Source organism: Diceros bicornis, chromosome 26, assembly GCF_020826845.1.
Source record: "Diceros bicornis minor isolate mBicDic1 chromosome 26, mDicBic1.mat.cur, whole genome shotgun sequence".
Classification (NCBI taxonomy): domain Eukaryota; kingdom Metazoa; phylum Chordata; class Mammalia; order Perissodactyla; family Rhinocerotidae; genus Diceros; species Diceros bicornis.
In genome coordinates this window covers 29,289,321-29,316,836 of record NC_080765.1, presented here as the reverse complement: position 1 = coordinate 29,316,836, position 27,516 = coordinate 29,289,321, and the positions used below count along the sequence as shown (strand labels likewise).

At 40.1% G+C, this 27,516-nt stretch overlaps 2 pseudogenes; both read right to left on the bottom strand.

The window, feature by feature from the left end:
- Positions 1 to 27,516, bottom strand: part of LOC131422551 (acyl-coenzyme A synthetase ACSM2B, mitochondrial-like) — a 72,505-nt pseudogene that overhangs the window by 17,976 nt on the left and 27,013 nt on the right.
- On the bottom strand, positions 5 to 26,053 carry LOC131422553 (acyl-coenzyme A synthetase ACSM1, mitochondrial-like; annotated as a pseudogene).

The following is a 27,516-nucleotide window of genomic DNA, read 5'->3' as shown; positions in this document are numbered from 1 at the left end:
GAACTCACTCAATCAGTGATCGGAAGTCCAGCCACCCTTTACGGCTGTGGTCAGACACCAGCAACTTGATTTTCAGGGTGGGACACTCAGAAGCCATAGAGTCCACCTCTGGGGCAAGGGTATCAGTGGTTATGATGCCCTTGGCTTTAGACACTTGTAGTCGGTAGAGAATGTCCTTGGCCTTCAGTAGGGTGGTCCCTGGCATGAAGACAATCCCTGGGGATGAGAAAGGAAAAGTTTGTCTCAGTTTCTCTTTCACAACCATGGGCTTCAGGTCTGCATTGTCTGCATAGAAATCCCCTAACCTCTTGCTTGCAAAGTACAGTCTGCAGACCACCAGCATCAGCACCAACTGATACACAGACTCTCACACTCCACCTCAAACCTACTGAATCAGAGTCTGCATTTTAACAAGATGCCCAAGTGATTCCCATGCACATTAAAGTGTGAAAATGCTGCCCTCACTTTCCTACACTAGATGGATCCAGCTGGTAGACAGATGGACCCTACTTTACACAATTTCACATGGGATCTGGGAATACAGGTGCAAGTAGGACAGTGTCCCTGACATCAGGACTAGCACATCCCCATCCCCGTCTTTCTCCTCTCACTTCCCTCTCTGTCAGTTCCCTGTTGTCATCTTGAATCTCTTCTCTTTCCTTCATTCCTCATATACAAATTTAACCTCATTGTCCTTTGAACTTTCCTCCCTTCCTCTCCATCTTCCATCACCAACAATTAGGTCAAGCCTTTGTGTGCTCCTATTGGATACTAATCTCTCCACCAGAGGCCCTACCCTGAATCTTCCAGCCACCCATCTTTCATATTATTACCTGCTTAAGTTCCACAGAGCACTGACTTTTCCCCACCACACTTCTCTGCACTAACACCTGTGCCCTCTCTCCAGGAAAGCACCACACTCTCCTTCCTGACATTGAAGGTGCTGCCCACTCTCCACCTTTCTCTCCCACAACTCTAATCTCTATTTCAAAATAGCCATTCTCACCTAGGCTACGCCTGACTCTAAGCTTTTGCATGTGCGATGCCCATTCATGGAATTCCCTTCCTTTGCTTCTACTCCTCTGTAATTCTGCTCATCCAGGGTGCTCTGCTCATGTCTTGTATTTCCCATGGGCCTTCTCTTAGATCTACAGATGACACGGTTTCTCTATGCTCCCTCTGTCGTTGCTACAAGTTCTTGATTCCACATGACCTCGATTGATTAACCAACTATTTTATTTGTGAGAGAATATGAGTGAGAGAGAGAGAGAGACAAATATGAGCAGGAGCATGATGGATTGTTGTATGAGCATGCTTAGAATAACTGAAGTGATTTAAAAAATCCATGAATCCCACACTGATTCTAAATTATATAGCTAAATTGATAGGTATTTAAAAGGGGAAGGAAAATCTCTACAGAAAAATGCTAACAAATGTAGAGGGAATGATATAAATAGAAAATCCTCATATAAAACCACCATAATACTAGTTAATTCCGTCAAGAATCATCAATGGATACTCAAACCACAGGGTGAAAGACTGTTGGGGAAAGAGATATTCACACAGTCTCCTAAGTATTACACCACAGATTACTTATTAATCGCAAGGGGAAATTGCAAGGGGAAAATTGCCTTTACAAAAGTGGGTACCACCTTACCAGAGTGATAAAACGATATCACTGGTGGTGGGACAAACCAACTCATATACCCCCTGATGTGATGCACTGAGAAAGACACAAGATTGCCCATCTACTATTTCTGCTAAAAAATGTTTATCCTGAATATAACCATAAAGGAAGAGTCAGAAATATAAATTCTGAGAGACATTCTGTAAAACAGCTGGCTTAGATATTTCAAAAATGTCATTGTCATGCAGCAAAGGCTAGGGAACCATTCTATATTAGAGACTGAAGAGACATGACAACTAAATGCAATGCATGATCCTTGATTAGATTTTGGATTTAAAGAAAAAAAGGCTATAAAGGGCATTACTGGGACAATTGAGGAATTTTGACTATGCATGTATATCAGTAACTATATTGTATCAGTGTTAAACTTCTTGTGTGATAACTCTGTTGTGTTTACGTGAGGGGAATGTCTTGGACCATAGCAGATACATACTCCAGTGTTTACAGGTATTTATCTGGTATTTATGGGTATCACAATGTCTGCAACTGATTCTTACATGATTCAGTGGGGAAAGGGGCTTAAATATGGCAAAATGTTAACAACTGATGAATCTTTAAAAGAAAGTAGTAATGTCTGAGACTGTACAAAAGAAAGTGTGTGTGTGCGTGTGTGTGTGTGAGAATGGGAGAGAATTACGACATTGTGTTTGAGAGTGGATGAGTGTGAGGGAGAGTGAGTGACAAAGGATAAAAGAATACATGAGGGAGTCTGAGAAAGAGAAAGACTGTGATGAAGAAAGAAGGTAGGGGAACAGAAAGCACCTAATATTCCAGGACCACTTGACTCTAGTCCAGCCCTAAGGTCTACTGGGGTCTCTCTGAGTCACTGACCTGTTCGGATGCAGCCCACAGTCACCAGCCACCACTCAGGCACTCGAGGCAGAACCAAGGCTAGACGGTCTCCCTACTGCAGGCCACAGGTCTGCGTGAAGACGTTGGCTGCACAGCGGGTTAAGTCTGTCATCTCTCTGAAACTCCACTTCACTTCATCCTCTTGGTTATTCACTCACCACAGGGCTGGGTTTGGACCTCTCTTGCCCTCCTGGTCAAGATCATACACCATGTGTTACTTCCTGCTTCAAAGGAAAAGGGCACTTATTTGGCCAATCCACTGCCATAGTCATATTCCAGTGTGAGCACAGCTCAAGCACTGAGACCCAATTTTAAAGCAATTAAAGAGCCAAGAGAAGTTAGGAGTGGGTCTGATGCAACCAAGTTCTTCTGGCCTACTGTAGCCACCTCCTCTCAAGTCACATAAAACCATGAATAACCTTCATGTCTCCTACTGAAGACTTAAAGCTCCATTCCCCCATGTGTCTGTCTTAGTTCCATATAGACAGTGGGTTCCCCTCTACGCCTCAGTTTTCTCATCTATGAAATGGCAACAATAATACTACCTAGAAGGTAGTGAAGTTTAAATGAGCTATTTAAATGAATAAAGTGTACAAAGCAGTGCCTGGATCAAGTAGGTGCTCAATAAATATTACTATTATTATTGCTACACAATAAAATAAAATAGGCTAATTTAGTTCCTGAATATTTGGGGGAATATTTTTAAATAAATTACTTCTAGAGGTGAAGTCAGCAAGAAGGCAGACTAGGAAACTCCAGGCCCTCATTCCTTCAGAGAAACATCAAGTAAACAACAGACTAAAATGGTTTTATGGGAGCTCTTGAAATAGTCGAGGGTCTGCAGCAACCAACAAATGCCCAAACAATAAGAGCCATACTCAAAATGGTAGGACATTTTGTGATGTTTTTGCCTACTCTTGCACCACCCCCTCTCTGATGTGGCACAGCACAGTCAGGAGGAAGCCACCCAATTCCAAGCCCCTCCCTGGGACAGAAGGAAAATTGTGTAACTTGTTTGCAACATTCCAGCTTGTCTGGGGGCTGCCTGAGGGACTGCTTTCTGTCTCGTCTGACTTGGTGCTCAGATGGGAAGGGTGGCATAGTTTGAATATCAGGTTGAAGGTCTCTGGAAGCACTGGCAGATGCCATGGTGTGTGAAGACTGTAGACCTGTAGCCACTTAGCGGCAACAAACTGCAGGCAGAGGAATACAATAGAACATCTAAGGCCCCAAGAAGAAGCAAGGATGAGACTTTTACGGAAATTAAGGTATATAAGATCAGCCACGTGTACGGGAAAATTGGAAAAAAGAACACGCACAGGCCCAGGAAAGAAACATGCCAGAAAAGACCTGAGAAGGCCTTAAGTTTTCACACTGAGAAAATTACTGAAGGTCTTCCCCCACATGGAGCCAATCTGCACAGACTGAGAGAGGGGGCTCCTTTTTTCAGACCTCCAATTTTCAACAAAAGATCACAAGGCCTACAAAGAAACATGAAAATATGGCCCATTCAAAGGAACAAAATAAATCTCTAGAAACTGACCCTAAAGAAACACAGCCTTCAGTTACTAGACAAAGACTTTTAAATGACCATCTTATATATGCTGAAAGACCTAAAGGAAAACACCAACAAAGAACTAAAGCAAATCAGGAAAATGATATATGAAAAAAATGAGATGATGAACAAAGAGATGGAAATTACAGAAAAGAACCAAACAGAAATTCTGGAGCTGAAAAATACAGTAACTGAAATAAAAAACCTTACTAGAGGGGTTCCACAGCAGACTCAAATTGGCAGAAGAAAGAATCAGTAAACTTTAAAACAAGTCATTTGAAATTATGGAGTCTGAGAAGCAAAAAGAAAACAAATGAAGAAAAGTGAATAGAGCCTACGGGATTTACGGAACAATCCCAAGTAGACAAATATACACATTATGAGAGTCAAAGAGGAAGAAGAACGATAGCAAGAAGGACATAGAGCTTATCTGAAGAAATTATGGCTGAAACCTTCCCAAATTTGAGTAAAGACCTGGATATACACATACAAGAGGCTCAATGAACTCTAAGTAGGAAGACACAAAGAGATCCACACAGAGACACATTATAATCAAATGACAAAAGCCAAAGCCAAAGAGAGACTCTTGACAGCAGCAAGAGAAAAGTCATGTATAAGAAATGCTTAATAAGATTATCAGTGGATTGCAGGCCAGAAGGCAGTGGGATGATATATTTAAAGTGCTGAGGGGGAAAAAAACTGTTAACCAAGAATTTTATATCCAGCAAAATTATCCTTTGAAGATGAGGGAGAAATTAGGACATTCCCAGATAATCAAATTAAGGGAGTTCATTTCCACTAGACTTTCTCTGTAAGAAATGCTAAAAGGAGTCCTCAAGTTGAAATGAAAGGACAGTACAGAGTAACTCAAATGTGAAAATAGGAAGTTCTTTGATAAAAGTAAAAACATGGACAAATATAAAAACCACTATTATTGTAATTTTTATGCATAACTCTGGTTTTTATTCTTTAACAAAATTTAAAAGATAAAAGCATAAAAATAATTATAAATCTATGTTAATGGGTACACAATATATAAAGATGTAATCTGTGACACCAATAATATGAAGTGGAGAGGTGAGATGGAACTGGAAAAGAATAGATTTTTGTATGTGGATGAAGTTAAGTTGTTATTAGCTTAAAGTAGATTGTTATAACTTTAGGATATTATATGTAATATACACAATACAAAAGGAAATGAGAAGAGCATCAAAACATATCACTACAAAACATCAACCAAGCACAAAAGAAGGCAGTAAAAGAGGGAATAAGAGACAAAAAAAGCTATGACATCAGGAAAACAATTAATAATACGGCAATAGTAAGTCCTTCCCTATCAGTAACTACTTTAAATGTAAGTGGACTAAATTTCCCAATCAAAATACAAATATTGGCAGAATCAATAAAAAGAACAGGGTCAAATTGTATGCTGCCTACAAAATGAGAGACTATGATAAAACCAATAAAAAAAACTCTCAGAAATGTTCCTGCAATAAAAAATGCCCAGAATATAATATCAATTTTAAAAAGCAAGACCGGGGCAGGCCCGGTGGCATGGTGGTTGGGTTCGCATGCTCCACTTTGGCAGAACCGGGATTTGCAGGTTTATCATCCTGGGTGCGGACCTACACACTGTTCATCAGGTGATGCTGTGGCAGCGTCCCACACACAAAGTGGAGGAAGACAGGCACAGCTGTTGGCTCAGGGCTAATCTTCCTCAGCAAAAATAGGAAGATTGGCAGTGGATGTTAGCTCAGGGCCAATCTTCCTCACCAAAAAAGAAAAGAAAAAAAAGCAAAACCATATTTACATTATAATCCAAGTTTATATAGTAATATTCATTCCTTCATTAAACATTTCCAAGTTCTCATTATTTCTGAGGCCAAATGTTTTTAGAGGCCATCACGTTCTTAGACCAAAAGGATGCAATGGTGAACAAGACACACATATACACACATATGTAAATGGTTTTTAATATTTATGGCCAATTTTTGTTTTCTTGTTTAAATCAACTTTCTTATTTCCCCACGTTTTCTATAATGAGCACGTTTTTTTTTTAAAGATTTCATTTTTTTTTATTCCCAAAACAAAACATGTTCAGAGTAAAAATTCAGGCAATGCAGAGGCTTATGAGCGGAAAATTTCTTAGAAACAGAAAAATTTCTTCAAATTTCTCATCACATCTTCACTCCCTGAATGTTAACACTGAAAACTGTTTGGTGCATATTCTTCCAGGAATTTTTTCCACATATGTACAAACATGACCCTACTACCTTTGACTCAGATGATTGGAACAAAAGAAAGTATCATTTAAGATAAGATTAATATATATGTATATACATATATATGTTTTCACATCTATGAAAACATCAGTGCTATGAAAAAAATCCTTGCCCAACAGATTAAAGAATATTAGCAAGTGTAAATGACTGGTGTGCACTGTTTATATAAGGGGCAGAGCATGGAATGCTCCTGTAGGAGTTTAAAAAATGATGGAAGAGCCGGCATATCAAGGTAGAAAACAATTGTTGTTGCTCAAAATTCAGACAGTATTTTAGCCCTTAACTTTCACAACTTAAAGAAGATACTGTTTAAGCAGTTATGGATTTTTGTGCTAAGGATTAATCTGATAATGTGACATTAAGAGAAGGGTGGAAGAAAAAATACAACCCTTACACTGCATTTGAAATTTAAAGTTTCATGCAGTGAGATTTGAAGCCAAGGAAAATCAAGAAATCATTTTAAAAGATAAAATGTTGAGTAAGCAACTCAGCAATAAAAATAAATGACCAACTAATACACAAAGCAACGTGGATGAATCTCAAAAACACTATGCTGAGATTCTGAGTAAAAGAAACCAGACACAAAAGGATGCATCCTGTGTTATTTTATTTCCACGAAACCCAGGGGAGAGAAATATAATTTCTAGTGACAGCAAATCAGTGGTTGCCTCAGACTCGGGGTGGGGATGGGTGGGTATTGACTGGGAAAGGAGAAAACGAAACTTTTGAGGTGATAAAATGTTCTAAAACTCGAGTGACGTCAGCATCATGGCGGAGTGAGCTTTCCCGTGAATTCTTCCCCCACAAAATACAACAAAAGTAACAGCCACAGACCAACAACGGAATCCCAGACAGTCAAAAGCTCGAGCGGAGGGATCCACACTGCCGCACATCTGAGAGCGGAATGTGCTGGGCCCCCGGAGGAAGTGGGGAGAGGTAAGGAGAACTCCGCTCCCTCCCCATCAGATCAGCGATCCGGTCCGCGCGGCTCCCAGAGAGGGGGGAGGGGCGGCCCTCGGCGGGAAACTGTAGCTCTTCGGGCGCTCTCAGCCAGTGGGAAACTCCCGCACAGAGGGCTCAGAGGAGCCACAGGGCTACCATCAACATCTGAGCAACCCAGAGAGCGGATAAAGAGGGGCAAACGAGAAGCCTCCCACGTCAGGGACCCAGAGGGCAAAAGAGAGAGCTCCCCCCTCCCCGCAACCCGGAGTCTGCAGCTCGACCAGATCTAGCGGTCCGAGGCAGACCTGAATAAACTGGACTGGACCCGTGGATCGCAGTGGGGAAAAGAAACAAAACAAAACAAAACAAAACTGCGGATCGCAGCAGAAAAACTGGGGCAGAGCGCAGGGGGCTTAGACTACACAGCCCTTTACCACCACACAGTGGCGGCAGGTGGAAATTGCAACCAGAGACTTCCAGGATGAGGAAAATCAAAACCAACACAGGAACCACAATGCAAAAATATATGAAATCACCAGACCAGAAACAAAATGACAAGCACCCAGAAATCAACCCCGAAGACACAGAAATCCATAAACTAAATGACAGAGATTTCAAAATAGCTATCATAAAAACACTCAACGAAATACGAGACAACACAGACAAACAATTCAATGAGATTAGGAGTTTCTTCACAAAAGAGATTGAAATCATAAAGAAAAACCTATCAGGGCTGATGGAGATGAAGAACACAATGGAGGAGATAAAGGAGAATCTGGAATCTTTAAAGAACAGAGCTGACAATATGGAGGAAAGAATTAGTACTTTAGAGGATAGGAATACAGATATACTCCAGATGGAAGAAGAGAGAGAACTAAGACTAAAAAGAAATGAAGAAAGACTCCGAGAAATATCGGACTCTATTAGAAAATGTAACATAAGAATTATAGGTATTCCTGAGGGAGAGGAGAGGGAAAGAGGAACAGAGAGCCTATTCAAGGAAATAATAGCTGAAAATTTCCCAAATCTGGGGAAGGAGCAGGAAATACCAGTAAGCGAAGCCAACAGGACTCCTATATATATTAACAGACAAAGGCCTTCACCACGACACCTAGTGGTAAGGCTAGCCAGGGTCAACGACAAAGAAACAATATTAAGGGCAGCTAGACAAAAACAAAAAATAACGTACAAAGGAACTCCCATCAGGCTCTCAGCGGATTTCTCAACAGAAACTTTTCAGGCTAGAAGAGACTGGAATGATATATTCAAAATACTAAAAGACAAAAACTTTCAGCCAAGAATAATCTATCCAGCAAAAATATCCTTCAAATATGATGGAGAAATAGTAACTCTCCCAGATAAACAAAAGCTAAGGGAGTTCATGGCCACGAGACCGCCACTACAAGAAATACTCAAGAAGGCCCTCAGGCCTGAAAAAAAGAAGAGAAAGGGAACACAAAGCTTGGAGTAAGGAGAAAAGTAGGTAGACAAAATCAGAGAAATAGTAGATCTTTACCGGAATAGGTTAGCAACCACTTAAATACTAAACTCAAAGATCAAAGGAAGAAATTCACCAAAAATAAATTTAACCTCATCACTGTAAACACACAGCCACAACACAAGATAGAATAAGGTATAACAAGAGCAACTTAGAAGGGGAAGAGGAAAGTGACTGAATTGACTTAGTATAAGGAAATAGGAGGCTATCAGATAATGGACTATCTCATACAGAAGATCTTTCGCCCAAACCTCAAGGTAACCACTAAACAAATAATCAAATTAAAACCACATATGATAAACAAAGAGAAAACTAGAAGAATCATAAGACAGAACAACCAAACTGAATTGGCAGTCCAAAACAAATGGGACAAGAAACAAAGGAAATCCAAAAGAACCAGAAAATAAGTGACAAAACAGCAACATTCAACCCTCATATTTCAATAATTACCCTAAATGTAAATGGATTGAACTCTCCAGTCAAAAGATACAGAGTGGCAGGATGGATTAAAAAGCAAGACCCAACAATATGCTGCCTTCAGGAAACACATCTTAGCACTAAAGACAAGCACAGGCTCAGAGTGAAAGGATGGAAGACAATACTCCAAGCTAATGGCAAACAAAAGAAAGCAGGTGTTGCCATACTCATATCAGACAAAGTAGACTTCAAGATAAAACAGGTTAAGAAAGACAAAGAAGGGAAATATATAATGATAAAAGGGACACTCCATCAAGAAGACATATCACTTATAAATATATATGCACCCAACATAGGAGCACCAATGTACATAAAGCAACTATTAACAAACCTAAAAGGAGAAATCAACAACAACACAATAATAGTAGGGGATCTTAACACCCCACTTACAGCAATGGATAGATCATCCAGACAAAAAGTTAATAAAGAAATATTAGACTTAAATGAAAAACTGGACGAGATGGACCTAGTAGACATATACAGAGCACTCCACCCAAAAACAGCTGACTACACATTCTTCTCAAGCGCGCATGGAACATTCTCTAGGATAGACCATATGTTGGGAAACAAAGCAAGCCTCAATAAATTTAAGAAGATTGAAATCATAACAAGCATCTTTTCAGACCATAAGGCTATGAAACTGGAAATGAACCAGGAAAAAAAAACTGGGAAAGTGACAAAAATGTGGAGATTAAACAACATGCTACTGAACAACCAATGGATCATTGATGAAATTAAAGGAGAAATCAAAAACTATCTGGAAACAAACGAAAATGATAACATGCCATATCAAACCATATGGGACGCAGCAAAAGCGGTCCTGAGAGGGAAACTCATAGCGATACAAGCCCACCTTAACAAACAAGAAAAAGCCCTAATAGGCAACCTTAAATTACACCTAACAGAACTAGAAAAAGAAGAACAAACAAAGCCCAAAGCCAGCAGAAGGAGAGAAATAATAAAAATCAGAGCAGAAATAAATGATATTGAGACCAAAAAAACAGTAGAAAGGATTAATGAAACAAAGAGTTGGTTCTTCGAGAAGATAAACAAAATAGACAAACCCTTAGCCAGGCTAACTAAGAAAAAAAGAGAAAAGGCTCAAGTAAATAAAATTAGAAATGAAAGAGGAGAAATTACAACGGATACCATGGAAATACAGAGGATTATAAGAGAATACTATGAGAAATTATATGCCAACAAATTGGACAATCTAGAAGAAATGGATAAATTCTTAGACTTATACAACCTCCCAAAATTGAACCAAGAAGAAATGGAGAATCTGAATAGACCAATCACAAGTAAAGAGATTGAAATAGTAATCAAAAACCTCCCAAAAAATAAAAGTCCAGGACCAGATGGCTTCTCCAGTGAATTTTACCAAACATTCAAAGAAGATTTAATACCCATCCTCCTCAAACTATTCCAAAAAATAGAGGAAGATGGAACACTTCCTGAATCATTCTATGAGGCCAACATCACCCTGATACCGAAACCAGACAAAGACAATACAAAGAAAGAAAATTACAGGCCAATATCGCTGATGAACATTGATGCAAAAATCCTCAACAAAATATTGGCAAACCGAATACAACAATATATTAAAAAGATCATACACCATGATCAAGTGGGATTTATACCAGAGACGCAGGGATGGTTCAACATCCGCAAATCAATCAACTTGATACATCACATCAACAAAACAAAGAATAAAAACCACATGATCATCTCAATAGACGCAGAGAAGGCATTTGACAAGATACAACATCCATTTATGATAAAAACTCTCAATAAAATGGGAATAGAAGGAAAGTACCTCAACATAATAAAGGCCATATATGACAAACCCACAGCTAACATCATACTCAACGGGGAAAGACTGAAAGCCATTCCTCTGAGAACAGGAACGAGGCAGGGCTGCCCACTCTCACCACTCCTGTTCAACATAGTACTGGAGGTTTTGGCCAGAGCAATTAGGCAAGAAAAAGGAATAAAAGGAATCCAAATAGGTAACGAAGAAGTGAAACTCTCACTATTTGCAGATGACATGATTGTATATATAGAAAACCCTAAAGAATCTGTTGGAAAACTGTTAGAAACAATCAACAACTACAGCAAAGTTGCAGGGTACAAAATCAATCTACAAAAATCAGTTGCATTTCTATATGCTAATAATGAACTAACAGAAAGAGAGCTCAAAAAGATAATACCATTTACAATTGCATCAAAAAGAATAAAATACCTAGGAATAAATCTTACCAAGGAGGTGAAGGACCTATACAGTGAGAACTACAAGACATTATTGAGGGAAATCTACGATGACATAAAGAAATGGAAAGATATCCCATGCACGTGGATTGGAAGAATAAACATAGTTAAAATGTCTATATTACCTAAAGCAATCTACAGATTCAATGCAATCCCAATCAGAATCCCAATGACATTCTTCACAGAAATAGAAAAAAGAATACTAAAATTTATATGGGGCAACAAAAGACCCCGAATAGCTAAAGAAATCCTAAAGAAAAAGAACAAAGCAGGAGGCATCACAATTCCTGACTTCAAAACATACTACAAAGCAATAGTAATCAAAACAGCATGGTACTGGTACAAAAACAGACACACAGATCAATGGAACAGAATTGAAAGTCCAGAAATAAAACCACACATATACGGACAGCTAATTTTCGACAAAGGTGTTAAGGACATGCAATGGAGAAAGGAAAGTCTCTTCAATAAATGGTGTTGGGAAAACTGGACATCCACATGCAAAAGAATGAAAGTGGACCATGTGCTATCGCCATTCACAAAAATTAACTCAAAATGGATCAAAGACCTGAAGGTGAGACCTGAAACTATAAAACTCATAGAAGAAAATATAGGCAACACACTATTTGACATTGGGTTTAAAGGAATCTTTTCGGATGACATGCCTACCCAGACTAGGGAAACTAAAGAAAAAATAAACAAGTGGGACTTTATCAGACTAAAGAGCTTTTATAAGACAAATGAAATCAGAATCAAGATGAACAAACAACCAACCAGCTGGGAGAGAATATTTGCAAAACATACATCTGACAAGGGGTTGATCTCCATAATATATAAAGAACTCACACAATTGAACAACAAAAAAACAAACAACCCGATCAAAAAATGGGCAGAGGAAATGAACAGACACTTCTCCAAGGAAGATATACAGATGGCCAATAGGCACATGAAAAGATGCTCAACATCACTAATCATCAGGGAAATGCAAATCAAAACAACACTAAGATACCACCTCACGCCCGTTAGAATGGCTATAATCACCAAGACAAAAAACAACAAATGTTGGAGAGGATGTGGAGAAACAGGAACCCTCATACACAGCTGGTGGGAATGCAAATTGGTGCAGCCTCTATGGAAAACGGTATGGAGATTCCTCAAAGAATTAAAAATAGAGATGCCCTATGATCCAGCCATGCCACTACTGGGAATCTATCCAACGCACCTGAAATCAACAATCCAAAGAGGCTTATGCACCCCTATGTTCATTGCAGCATTATTCACCATAGCCAAGAAGTGGAAGCAACCTAAGTGTCCCTCGACTGACGATTGGATTAAGAAAATGTGGTATATATATACAATGGAATACTACTCAGCCATAAAAAAAGACAAAATCGTCCCATTTGCAACAACATGGATGGGCCTGGAGCATATTATGTTAAGTGAAATAAGCCAGAAAGAGAAAGACAAACACTGTATGATCTCACTCATATGTGGAATATAAACCAACACATGGACAGAGAAAACTGGACTGTGGTTACCCGGGAAGTGGGGGTGGGGGGTGGGCACAAGGGGTGAAGGGAGTCATATATGGGGTGATGGACAAACAAAAATGTACAACCCAAAATATCACAATGTTAGAAACCATTAAAATATCAATAAAAATAAAAAAAAAATGTTCTAAAACTCATTAAACTTGACACTTAAAATGTGTGCATTTTATTCTATGTAAGTCATCAAACAGTTGATTTAAATAAACAAAAACCTACATAGCTACTCCTTGCTAATCTCTAACTAAAATATACTTTGAAAAAGGAAAATTGAAAGGCTTATCAATTACTTAGGTGATTCATGAGCGAGAAGATTCTTTCTGAATATTAAAACACACAAGAGTTTATTGTCTATAGAAAGAGTTTGCCTCAGTATTAATTAAAATGAAACACAAGTTGAAATTTCATGATTTCTGTAAATTAATGATAGAATATGACAGACTGAGAAAATTTAAGTCCTAGTTGACATAGATAAAACACTTTTCCCCAACAGTGATATAATTCACATTATTTTCCGTTGCATTTGGAACATTTACCAATCTCAAAAGATTAAAATAGAGTACATTTTCTGACCATAATGAAATTAAGCTAGAAATCATCAACAATAAGACAACGAGAAATGCACCCCCACTGTCTGGAAACTAATCAATACACTTCTATATAATCTATGGGTCAGAGAAGAATCAAAAAGGCAAATAGAAAATATTTTGAACTGAGTGTTACTAAAATATGACATCAAAATTTGTGTAATGCACCTGAAAGAAGTGCTTAGTGGGAAATTCAAATTTTTAAATGCATCTATTAGAAAAGAAGGAAGGCTGAAGAGTAAGCATGTAAGCTTCCATCTCGAGAAGCTAAAAAAATACCAACAAATCAAATCAAAGGAAAGTAGAAGAAAAGAAATAATAAAGATAAGAGCATGCATCAATGAAATGGAAAACAAATACACAATAGAGAATACCAGTAAAATCTGGTTTTGAAAAGATTAATAAAATTGATAAAATCTTAGAAAGACATATCAAGAGAAAAATAGGGAACAAACATATTAACAGTATCAGGAATGAAAAGTATACATTATTACAATTCTTACAGACATTAAAACAGCAATAAGAGAAAATTATAAATAACTTTATGTCATTAAATCTGACAAGTTGGATGAAATGGACAAATTGTTCAAAGGAAAAAAATACAACTTGAAGAGTGATGTCAGCATCATGGCTGAGTGAGCTTCCCCTATTGAACTCTCCCCATCTAAGACACAACAAAAAGGACATTCACATTCCAACAGAAGTTATTCACACAACACAAGGGACGTCTGAGGCACTCATGCAGCTGTACACCCGAGGACTGAGGTGCTGGAATCCCCAAAGGAAGTGGAAGGAGGTAAGAGGAGCTCCCCTCACTCCCAAAGGACTGCAAACCTGAGACTGAGACCACGGAGCTCTCAGGGACGGGGGAGGGGCAGCCCTCCACAAGAAAACCAGTGCTCTCCAAGATCCCTCACAGCCCGTGGGGAATTGCTTCCCCCTTGTCATGAGGGTACTTTCGACAAGCTAGCCCTTCAGGAGAGCAGAGAGTGACAGTGAAGCGAGAAACATCTGGGATTGGGGAGGCAAAGTCAGCGTCCCTCCACCCTGCCCGCCTGGTGCTTCAGCACAGCGGCCCTGAAGCCTCAGCTCAGCAGAGCTTCAGCTCAACTCCAGCCCCCGTGCCAGTGGAGGTGGCGTGCCCACACCCAGACCCCAGAGGCAGCGGTCCCCACGTGCCCAGGCACCAGTGGTGGTGGTGCGCCTGTGCCCTGGCCCTATCAGCAGCAAGCCCCCAGCACCCTGGTGCCACCAGTGGCACCAGTGCTCCCACACCCCGGCACTAGAGGCCTTGGCTTCCCGGAGCCCTGGCACCAGTGGCAGTGGCGCACCTGCACCCTGGCCCTAGCGGCACCATGCCCGTGCCCCAGCCCCAGAGGTGGCAGCCCCCCAGCATCCAGGCACCAGTGGCGGTGGCACACCCACACCCCGGCCCTAGCAGTGGTGACCACCCAGTGCCCCAGTCCCCCCAGCAGCAGCAGGGTGCCCATCCCCAGCACCAGAGGCAGTGGCTCCCCAGAGCCCTGGCCCCAGAGGTGGCGGACCCTGGTGCCCAGGCACCAACGGCAGCAGCCCGCCTGCACCCTGGCCACAGCGGCTCCAGTGTGCCTATGCCCCGGCCACAACAGCTCTGGCTCCTTGGCGCCCCAGCCCCAGTGACTCAGGCCTGACTGCACCCAGGCCCCAGCTGCCCCAGCTCAACTGCACCATGGCCCCAGCGGCATGGGCTCAATGGCGCCCTGGTCACAGGTCCTTCAGCTCAACCATGCCCTGCTCCCAGCTCCTTCAGCTCGACCACCCTCCAGCTCCAGCTGCTTTGGTGTGGCCATGCTCAGCCTCCAGCTGACTTCAGGCTCCAGCTGACTTGGTGCCGGCTACTTCAGCCCAGCTGCACTCCAGTCACAGCTTCTTCAGCCCAGCAGTGCTCCAGCTCCTGTTTCTTCGGCCCAGCTGCACTTCACTTGCAGCTGCCTCAACCCAGCCATACTCCAACTCTAGCTGCATCAACCCAGCCACACCCCAGCTCCAGCATTTCCTGCACTCCAGCTCCAGCTGCTTCTGCTCAACCGCACTGAAGCTGGGCCACCTTTCAGCTCCAGCTTCTTCAGCACACCCACACCTGAGCCCCAGGTGCTTCAGCCTAGCTATGCTCCAGTCTCAGCTGTTCCCACACTCCAACTGCAGTTGTTCCTGCACTCTAGCCCCAGCAGCCTCTGCTCAGCTGCACTTCAGCTCAGCCACGCTTCAGCTCCACCGTGCCCCAGCTCAGCTGCAGGCCAACCAGAACATCCATGGATGGACTTGGGCACAGAATACACAGGTCTTAACCCTCAGCCAGCGGCGACAAGAGGAAACTGCGACCAGATATTTTCACTATGAGGAAAAATAAGTTAACACTGACAGGCACTATGCACACATATATTAAATCTCCAGACCAAAAGGAAAATGACAAGCACCCAGAAATCAACCCTGAAAGCACAGAAATGTATAACCTTAATGACAGAGAATTCAAAACAGCTATCATAAAAAAGCTAAATGAAATACAATCAAACACAGATAGACAATTCAATGAAATCAGGAATTTCTTCCCAAAAGAGATTAAAACGATAAAGAAAAACCAATCAGAAATCTTAGAAATGAAAAACACAATAGAGGAGCTAAAGACAAATCTAGAAGCCTTAAGCAACAGAGCTGACAATAGGGAGGAAAGAATTAGCAATACTGAGGACAGCAATGCAGAAATGCTCCAGATGGAGGAGGAGAGAGAACTAAGACTAAAAGGAAATGAAGAAACTCCCCAAGAAATATCCGACTCAATTAGGAAATCCAATACAAGGATTACAGGTATTCCAGAGGGAGAAGAAAGGGAAAAAGGAGCAGAGAGCTTGTTCAAAGAAATAATAGCTGAGAACTTCCCAAACCTGGGGAAGGAGCTAGAAATACCAGTGAATGAAACAATAGATCTCCTAAATATATCAACATGAAAAGACCCTCTCCAAGGCATATAGTAGTAAAGCTGGCAAAAGTCAACAACAAAGAAAAAGTACTAAGGGCAGCTAGACAAAAAAAATAAATAAATAACGTACAGAGGAATTCCTATCAGGCTTACAGATGATTTCTCAACAGAAACTTTACAGGCTAGGAGAGAGTGGAACGACATAGGAGAAAATATCCTTCAGATACGATGGAGAAATAATAAACTATCCCTGATAAACAAAAGCTAAGGGAGTTCATTGCCACAAGACCCCCACTACAAGAAATACTCAAGAAGGCCCTCATGTTTGAGAAAAAAAAGAGAAAGAGGATACAAAGTTTTGAATAAGGAGGAAGATAGGGCAACAAAACCAGAAAAATTGCAGCTCTCTATCAGAATAGATTAGCAAACAGTTAATTATAAAACCAAGGATCAAGGGAAGGGAGACACCAAAAATAACTTATAATCTCATCACTTTAAAGACTAACTCACAACGCAAGATGGAATAAGACATGACAACAATAACTTAGAAGGGGAAGATGAAGAGGATCGAATCTACTTAGTCTAAGAGAAAAAGAAGCCATCAAAAAATGGACTATCACATCCATGAGATTTTTTTATACAAACCTCGTGGTAACCACTAACCAAATAATCAGAACAGAGTCACACACAATAAATAAAGAGAAAACTAGGAGAACTACCAAACTGAATTGGTATTCTGAAACACATGGGGAGAGAAACAAAGGAAATGCAAAAGAACCAGAAAATGAGTGATAAAATAGCAACATTAAGCCTTCATATATCAACAATTACCCTGAATGTAAATGGACTGAACTCTCCAGTCAAAAGACATAGAGTGGTGGGGTGGATTAAAAAACAAGATCCTACCATATGCTGCCTCCAGGAAACACATCTCAGCTCTAAAGACAAACACAGGCTCAGAGTGAAAGAATAGAAGACAATACTCCAAGCTAATGGCAAACAAAAGAGAGCAGGTGTTGCCATACTTATATCAGACAAAGTTGACTGTTAAGATAAAACAGGTAATGAGAGACAAAGAGGGGCAATATATAATGATAAAAGAGGACACTCCACCAAGAAGACATATCACTTATAAATATATATGCACCCAACACAGGAACCCCAAAGTACATAAAGCAACTATTAACAAACCTAAAAGGAGATATTAATAACAATATAATAATAGTAGAGGATCTTAACACTCCACTTACATCGACGGATAGATCATCCAGACAGCAAGTCAACAAGGAAATAATGGACTTAACTGAAAAACTTGACCAGATAGACTTAATAGATGTAGATAGAGCACTCTATCCAAACACAGCAGATTACACATTCTTCTCAAGCACACATGAAACATTCTCAAGAATAGACCACATGCTGGGAAACAAGGCATGCCTCCATAAATTTAAGAAAATTGAAATCATAACAAGCATCTTTTCTGACCATAACACCATGAAGCTAGAAATCAACCACAAGAAAAACACCGGGAAAGTGACAAAGATGTGGAGACTAAACAACACACTACTGAACAACAAATGGATCATTGATGAAATGAAAGGAGAAATCAAATCATATCTGGAGACAAATGAAAATGAAAATACACTGTACCAACTCATATGGGATGCAGCAAAAGCAATCCTGAGAGGGAAACTCATAGCAATACATGCCCACCTTAACAAACAAGAAAAAGCTCAAATAAGCAACCTCAAACTATACCTAAGAGAATTAGAAAAAGAAGAACAAACAAAGCCCAAAGTCAGCAGAAAGAGGGAAATAATAAATATCAGAGCAGAAATAAATGAAATTGAAACCAAAACCATAGAAAGGATAAATGAAACAAAGAGCTGGTTCTTTGAGAAGATAAACAAAATTGACAAACCCTTAGCCAGACTCACCAAGAAAAAAGAGAAGGCTCAAATAAGTAAAATTAGAAATGAAACAGGAGAAATTACACCAGATACTACAGAAACATCAAAGATTATAAGGGAATACTATGAAAAACCATATGCCAACAAATTGGACAATCTAGAAGGAACAGATAAATTCTTAGACTCATACAACCTCCCAAAACTGAATCAAAAAGAAATAGAGAACCTGAATAGACCAATCACAAGTAAAGAGATTGAAACAGTAATCAAAAACCTCCCCCAAAATAAAAGTCCAGGACCAGATGGCTTCTCTGGAGAATTTTACCAAATTCAAAGATTTAATACCTATTCTTCTCAAACTATTTCAAAAAACAGAGGAAGATGGAACACTTCCCAACACATTCTACAAGGCCAACATCACCCTGATATCAAAGCCAGACAAAGACAATACTAGGAAGGAAAACTACAGACAATTATCCCTGATGAACATAGATGCAAGAATCCTCAACAAAATATTGGCAAACCAAATACAGTAATACAATAAAAACATCATACACCATGATCAAGTGGGATTGATACCACAGACACAGGGATGGTTCAACATCTGCAAATCAATCAATGTGATACACCACATTAACAAAACAAGGAATAAAAACCATATGATCATCTCTATAGATGAAGAGAAGACATTTGACAAGATCCAACATCCATTCATGATAAAAACTCTCAAAAAATGGGTATAGAAGGAAAGTACCTTAGTATAATAAAGGCTGTATATGATAAACCCACAGCCAAATCATACTCAATGGGGAAACACTGAAAGCTATCTCTCTGAAAACAGGAACAAGACAAGGGTGCCCACTCTCCCCACTCTTATTCAACACAGTACTGGAGCTTCTGGCCAGAGCAATCAGGCAAGAAAAAGGAATAAAAGGAATCCAAATAGGCAACAAAGCAGTAAAACTCTTGCTGTTTGCAGGTGACATGATATTATATATAGAAAACCCTAAAGAATCCATTAGAAACCTATTAGAAATAATCAACAACTACAGCAAAGTTGCAGGGTACAAAATCAACTTACAGAAATCAGTTGCATTTCTATACTCTAATAACGAACTAACAGAAAAAGAACTCAAGAAGACAATCCCATTTACAATTGCAACAAAAAGAATAAAATATCTAGGAGTAAATTTAACCAAGGAAGTGAAAGACATGTACAATGAAAACTATAAGACATTATGGAGTGAAATCAATGATGACATAAAGAAATGGAAAAATATTCCATGCACTTGGATTGGAAGAATAAACATAGTTGAAATGTCCATACTACCTAATGTAATCTACAGATTCAATGCAATCCCAACCAGAATCTCAAGGACATTCTTCATGGAAATAGAACAAAAAATACTAAAATTCATATGGGGCAACAAAAGACACCGAATAGCTAAAGCAATCATGAGAAAAAAAGAACAAAGCTGGAGGCATCACAATATCTGACTTCAAAACATCCTAGAAAGTGATAGTAATTAAAACAGCATGGTACTGGTACAAAAACAGATACACAGATCAATGGAACAGAATTGAAAGACCGGAAATAAAACCTCACATCTATGGACAGCTAATCTTTGACAAAGGAGTGGAGAAAGGAAAGTCTCTTCAATAAATGGTGCTGGGAAAACTGGACAGCCACTTACAAAACAATGAAAGTAGACCATCTTCTTTTGCCATATGCAAAAATTAACTCAACATGGATCAAAGACCTGAAAGTGAGACCTGAAACTATAAAACTCCTGGAAGAAAATATAGGCAGTACACTATTCATTATTGGTCATAAAGGTATCTTTTTGAATTCCATGTCTACTTGGACAAGGGAAAGAAAAGAAAAAATAAACAAGTGGGACTTCATCAGATTAAAGAGCTTCTACAAGGGAAATGAAACCAGGACCAAAATGAATAGGCAGCCTACCAGCTGGGAAAAAATATTTGCAAACCATATATCCAAAAAGGGACTAATATCCATAATATATAAAGAACTCACACAACTCAACAACAAAAAAACAAACAACCTGATCAAAAAATGGAAAGAGGAAACGAACAGACACTTCTCCAAAGAAGATATACAGATGGCCAATAGACACATGAAAAGATGTTCAACATCACTAATCATCAGGGAAATGTAAATCAAAACCATGCTAATATATCACTTGACACCCATTAGAATGGCTATAATCACCGAGACAAAAAAATCAAATGCTGGAGAAGCTGTTTAGAAATGGGAACCGTAATTCATTGCTGGTGGGAATGCAAACGGGTGAAGCCTCTTTGGAAATCAGCATGGAGATTCCTCAAAAAATTAAAAATAGAAATAGCTTATGATCCAGTTATCCCACTGTTGGGTATCTACCCAACGAATCTGAAATCAATAATCCAAAGAGGCTTACCCACCCCTATGTTCCTTGCAGCATTATTCACTATAGCCAAACATGGAAGCAACCCAGATGTCCCTCAATGGATGAGTGGCTAAAGAAGATGTGGTATATGAATGTATATATGTACACACACACACACACACACACACACACACACACAGTGGAATGCTACTCAGCCATAAAAAAAGACAAAATCGTCCCATTTGCAACAACATGGATGGACCTGGAGGGTATTTTGTTAAGCGAAATAAGCCAGAAAGAGAAAGACAAACACCGCATGATTTCTCCCATAAGTGGAAGAAAAACCAACACACAGACAGAGAGAACTGCTTGGTGGTTACCAGGGGCAATGGGGTGGGGGGTGGGCACAAGGGGTGAAGGGATGCATTTATATGGTGACTGACAAACACTGATGTACAACAAAAATTTCACAAGAAAGAAAAAAAAAGAATGAAAAAAAATAAGATGACTATGGTAAAAAAAAAAAATACAACTTGTCAAATCTGATAGAATTGAAATCTTAATAACCTTGTATCTATTAAAGAAAGTAAGTCTATTACTAAAAGCTTTCCTACAATGAAAGCCCTAGATTTTATTTCTAAAATTTTTGGTATGCATACAAGTGTGTTGAGTTTGACTTGAAAAATTGATGTTTTTTGGTTTTTTAAGAAAAGTGATATATGTCAATTATATCTCAATAAAACAACAAGAGAAAATAGTAATAAACTTTTAAATTCTTTATGAAAGCACTTAGAGAGCACCTGGCACACTGTAAATGTTCGGTCAATATTTATTGAATGAATAAATAAAAAACAACTCTGGGATACAAATAAGGAATGATAAGGAACTTCTGGGTTAAATTAAATCTAAAGATGAGATGAGGCTTTTATTTCTTTGGATAAAGGGAATGATTTGTTTTCTAAATTGGGCAGTGATCAAATTTTCTGGATGTAGATTACGACCAAACTATTCATTTTAAATATGGCTACATATAAGATTGATTGTAATTTAACTTACAAAGAAAGTAGTTTAAATGTAATTTAAAATGATAAATGGCATGCTATTCCTTTGTAGATTGCCATTGATAAAAAATGCATGAACTCCTTACAGGCTCACCAAATGACTAATATGTAGTATGATATGTCAAACTGGGAGACACCGTCATGGAGAATCAACTCACATGGATGAACCAGTAATTAACTGATACCCAGACTTTAAAAGAATTTACCAAGGAAGATTACTCTAAAGGTCTGGAAGTTAAAACTTTTTGCATTATGTTTAATTGGGAAATAATATGTATTATTCCATTAATATTTAGATAAGTTGGGATAATCTTGTTTTTATACCAGAGGTCGGAAACCCAGAGCCTACAGGGACCAGGCAAGTAACATAAATGAGAGAAGCCTGCCAGGTTCCTCTGGGGCAAACTGGAGAGCCACACACCTCCCAAGGGGGCAGCAACCATTTAGCTCTACCAACTGCTGCCATACAGGAATGAATGTTCACTTTGAGACGTGATTTTTACATAAGAAGCCCCAAAGCCCAATTCTGGTTCCTGAACTCTGTTGCCTTCTCTGCATGAGGGCTGCCTGTGCCAAAGCTTCCCGTATTTTCCCATGCACGTTTACAATACATCCATGAGAAAGTAAACAGCCCTTTGCCAAAACACAACCAAGTCATGGCCAGGCCCCCATGTTGTGTTTCTTGTGCTGTTTGTGTTGCTGTCCAGGGTCTGCATGCATTTAGATTCTTTCAACAAATAGTTAGTGTGCCAGGCATGTTCTGTACTCTGGGGATACAACAGTGAACAAAACAGCAAGAGTTCCATGATCTCATGGAGCTTACATTGTAGTGCCAATGACACTACATGTGTATAAGAATTACAAAAGATTTAGACTCTTTGTGAATACCATGGAGGAGTCCTTTATGGGATGTTGGGACAAAAGTCTAATAGTTTCAGAGGAACATGAGGACCCTTTAAAATTGTATAGGTCCTAGGACTGTTACTAATTGTTTACGTAAAATTACAGAATTAAATTCAGGAGCCACAGAACACAGACTGATTGGCTCAAAGAAATCTAGGCAGACACGAATATTGAATAGTAAGGCATTTGGAATGTGTGGCAGCATATAAATTAATTTCCTTGAGCAAACATTATAGGACAAAGAGCCAGACATTATGTGGCAATGATATTCAGCTGTTTTTTTTTTAAATCTTTGCGGTTAATACATATTTGACTATATTTATTGAGCAATGTTTGATGTTAAACTGCATCAGAGACTGGCAGGAAGAATTTGCTTATGTCATGATTTTTTGCCAAAACAAACAGAAGTTAATGTCACAGATGCTGTACTCATCTTTCCTAAGACATGAAGTGGGGAAGTACATTATCTAAAGAGTAAAAATGAAGAGTTATATGTTTTGCTTACTTTTCTATTCCTATTATCTACAATAATGCTTGGCACATGTGAGGTGCTCACCAAGTCTTAGCTGAATGAATGAATACAGTATTAAGGAGACAGAATGAATGAATCTGGACATGAATGTGACCTCTCCTGAACAGATTTGAGAGGCTGCTCCAGGAATCAATTGAAGTTGAGTAACATAGGGTTTAATTTCCCTCTAGAAACCCAGAGTAACACAGGGTTTAATTTACAAGGACAGTCAGGGGTTATAAATTGGTGGCCTGAATGAGCAACTGTATTCCACCCATGGACCTATGTTGTCTAGCTTACAATGCATTTTATTTTGTTTTATAATGAATTCTTTGGAAACACTAAAAAAATAATCAGAAGATTTCACATAAAAATATTGGATTTCTAACTTACATTTTACAGGTAAAATGTGTTGAAAAGTGAGTCAAAATAAATTCTGTCAGTCTGCTATGGTTTGGGCTGTGTTGTTGGGCTGTAATGTGTTAGCCATGGATCAGCTTCTGGGTGATGCTCATTAAGTTGTAAGGGGAGGTCCAGGAAGCCAGAGTGGACTGTGGTGGCATGCCCTCTGGGGGGTCTTTCATAGGAGCAGCAATAAAACCTATGGTGCTTACAATGTAAGTTTCAAAATTAATTTATTCTACAAACATTTATCAAGGGACTGCTAGGTGTCAGGCATCATGTATCATTAGAAAGACACTGACCATGATCAAGGCAATTGGGAAAAGGGAAACAGACAGATCAGAAGTGTTGTGAGAATGAAAATTATTGGGATGGGGATCCTGGGGGTGGGAGAAATTTGGATACACGGAGGAATTGACCATGACTGATAATGAGATATAAAATCCAACAAAGACTGGCATTATCTCTGGGGGAATTTACTTGATGGTTATCTAAATGGGTTGATGCATGGACTAACTAATAAGGACTTTATGAAGATAAACGAGGGAAAAGTGATGGCATCACTTCCTCCTCTCTACCTCCTCCCTCTCCAGCCCATATCATGATTCAAAAGGTCTTAACCAGATTTCTGGTCTGGGCAGCAATGAAAGTCAGTTTATAGTCTAAAGGCAGAGATGTTTTGGCATAATCAGTTGTGAGACTAGGTTAAACAGTCATCCATCGCTTAACGATGAGCATACTGTTCTGAGTTCTGAGAAATGCACCGTTAGGCGATTTCATCGTTGTGCAAACATCATAGAGTATATTTAAACAAACCTAGATGGTATAGCCCACTATATCCCTAGGCTATATGGTACTAATCTTACAGGACCACCATTGTATATGCGGTCTGTCATTGACCAAAACGTCCTTATGCAGTGCATAACTGTAATGGATTCCAGAATCAGACAGCCTGGACCCAAATTCTGCTCCTTCACTTATTAGGTATGTGATTTCTATAGGCTATTTAAACCCTAGGAACCTCAGTTTCCTCATCTGGAAACTGGGGTAATAAAAGCACTCATCTAATCAGAGTATTAAGTGTAAAGTGTTGACATGGCAAATAAAAGATGCTCTCTATTTTCCTTGGGGTTATTACAGAAATTCACAGGAAGGGAAAAAAAGGAGGTGGGGAGGAAGCCCCCATGAAAGGCATATAAGCTTTGAGTACTAACATATGAAAACACGTTCATAGGAAACTTAAAAATTATACCAAATCTCTGACTCCATCTCAGGCGAATTCTCTCTTCTGTACAAAGACAGTGTTGGGTGGTGGACATCACCAGCTGGAACTTAGTAGCCGGAACACCACCCATTGTCTACCCTAAGTCCTAGTGTTACCACTGCTGCTCTCCCGGTCTGTCTCTGGGGAAAAGGCAAACCAAGAAATTGAGTTTTGCTCCAGAGATATATAAACTTTAGAGGCCACAGGGACTGGTTTCTCTGGACATACCCTAAAGCCGTGTTCCCATAGGTAGTTGATAGGGAGGATGCCAGTTGGACATGCCATCCTCACAGGAAGATGGATGACATGACTTACCTACATGTGTCAGATGCTCATGTGCACAATGAGGTGGTCTGTCCCCTCCCTCTGAGTGTAGCCTGAAGTCAAGCCCAAGTTTGATGAGATGAATTCCAGTTAGATTCACACTCCCATTCGTTGAAGACTAACAGACTCAGACTAACATCAGTTTGTAGACCTTGTGATTAGAACTTTGTACTTGTTCACAATTATGGAGCACTGACCGTGTACCTGCTGTCTTGTTTCTTAAACGAGATTATCCCCATTTCACAGATGAAAGCACTGAGGATCAGAGAAGTGAAGAAGTCACTAGGCTGAGAATTGAACCCCAAAACATAAGTTTTATCCATGACACTGGTAAGCTGAGGCAGAAGCTATTCTTGGTTCTATGCCCCTCAGCCTACTAGGAGCAAGATAAGGCCAGTGAGGCCACTCCTGTTCTCACCTCCCATCACAGATGCCTCCTCGCCTTCTCCATTTGAGTCCAATAATCCAGTATATCACTTGCAAAGTTAAATTCCTCGAGTGTGTCATGGTCATTCCATCTTGGGGCTTCACCTCCTGAGAAAGGTTGGCAGCGCAGGTGCCAAGGGGCAGGGACGAAGCCCCCATGGCAGGATTTGTGGATGCCCCAGAGGACCCGGAACCTCATCAGCCACTGCATGGTGGGCAGTCCTCAGGAAGCAGGCACAGAATTCTCAGGTCACCATCTGCCTTGGCAAGAGATGGCTAATAGATTGGTCATGGAGCAGGAATTTCCTCCACAAAATGGACACACATTCCTGGTTAACTGCGAGAGTTATGGCTTTGTTTCAGCTCACTGGAATTTGGAAGGCACAACTTGTTGATTTAGGTGGGGATGTTCTTCCCAGCTGAGGAAGCACAGGGCAGAAAATGACAGGGAGAAGCTGTAGATACTAGATGATGTTGGTACTCGTTCCTGAGGGTCTTCTCCTTCACCCCCTGGGATTTAAGCTCAGGATGGCAGCCGTGTGGACATCTGCTTTGTAGTAGAAACTCACCATTCTGAAAGTCCTATATCCCATGCTATCCTTGCTCTGGAGACCTGTCATCCCGCTGAGCCCAACAAAAATATGGTTCTCATAGAAGCTGTCATTTTTTTTTTTTTTTTGGTGAGGAAGATCAGCCCTGAGCTAACATCCATACTAATCCTCCTCTTTTTGCTGAGGAAGACCGGCTCTGAGCTAACATCTATCGCCAATCCTCCTCCTTTCCCCGCCCCCCAAGTCCCAGTAGATAGTTGTATGTCATAGTTGCACATCCTTCTAGTTGCTGTATGTGGGACGTGGCCTCAGCATGGCTGGAGAAGCGGTGCGTCGGTGTGCCCCCGGGATCCAAACCTGGGCCGCCAGTAGCAGAGCACGCGCACTTAACTGCTAAGCCATGGGGCCAGGCCAGCTGTCATGTTTTTAGATGATTCCAACTCCCGTCTAAAGTTGATTGGTTCAGGGTTTAGCAGTCATTCCCCACAATTTTCAAATCCAAACTGGGCTAATCATAATCCCTCTCCAAAATTTTTGTGTATGTGCTTGTTACCAAAGAGGCTATCAGGCAGTCTCTCTCTGGTGTAAGCCATAAAATGCACATTTTGGGAACTGTCTGTGGTTATTATTTCTGTCATGTGGAGGTACCCACTCTACATGAGAGAAGAAAACTGATGTGCAGAGACGTGGAGATGAGGGGCAGAGAGTATCTCAGAGGAGTTCAAGTCACTGATTCACATTGTTCCGGAGGCCCATCTACATCTCTACTCCTCTCTTGTTAATATCCTGTCCTGGATTCTACGAGCCAACCAATTTTCCTGCCTGAGATTAGGTTTCTGTCACTTGAGACTATAAATAAGTGTTGACAAATATACACCACCATACTCAGGACAGACCAGGTTAATATCTGTTGGACTGGGATCTGGCTTCAGGGTCTTCCCCAGGACAGCTTCCGGGCAGCTACTACCAATCCATTAGAACTGACACATGAAACGAAGCTTCTGTGCCGCTCCAGATCCCAACAAATGCCCCTAACATGGGAACAGAACCCTCACTTATAGGGTCCTTCTTGAAGTTTGATTGTGCAAATTGCCTCAAGCTAGAACTATCTTTCCATGAGAAC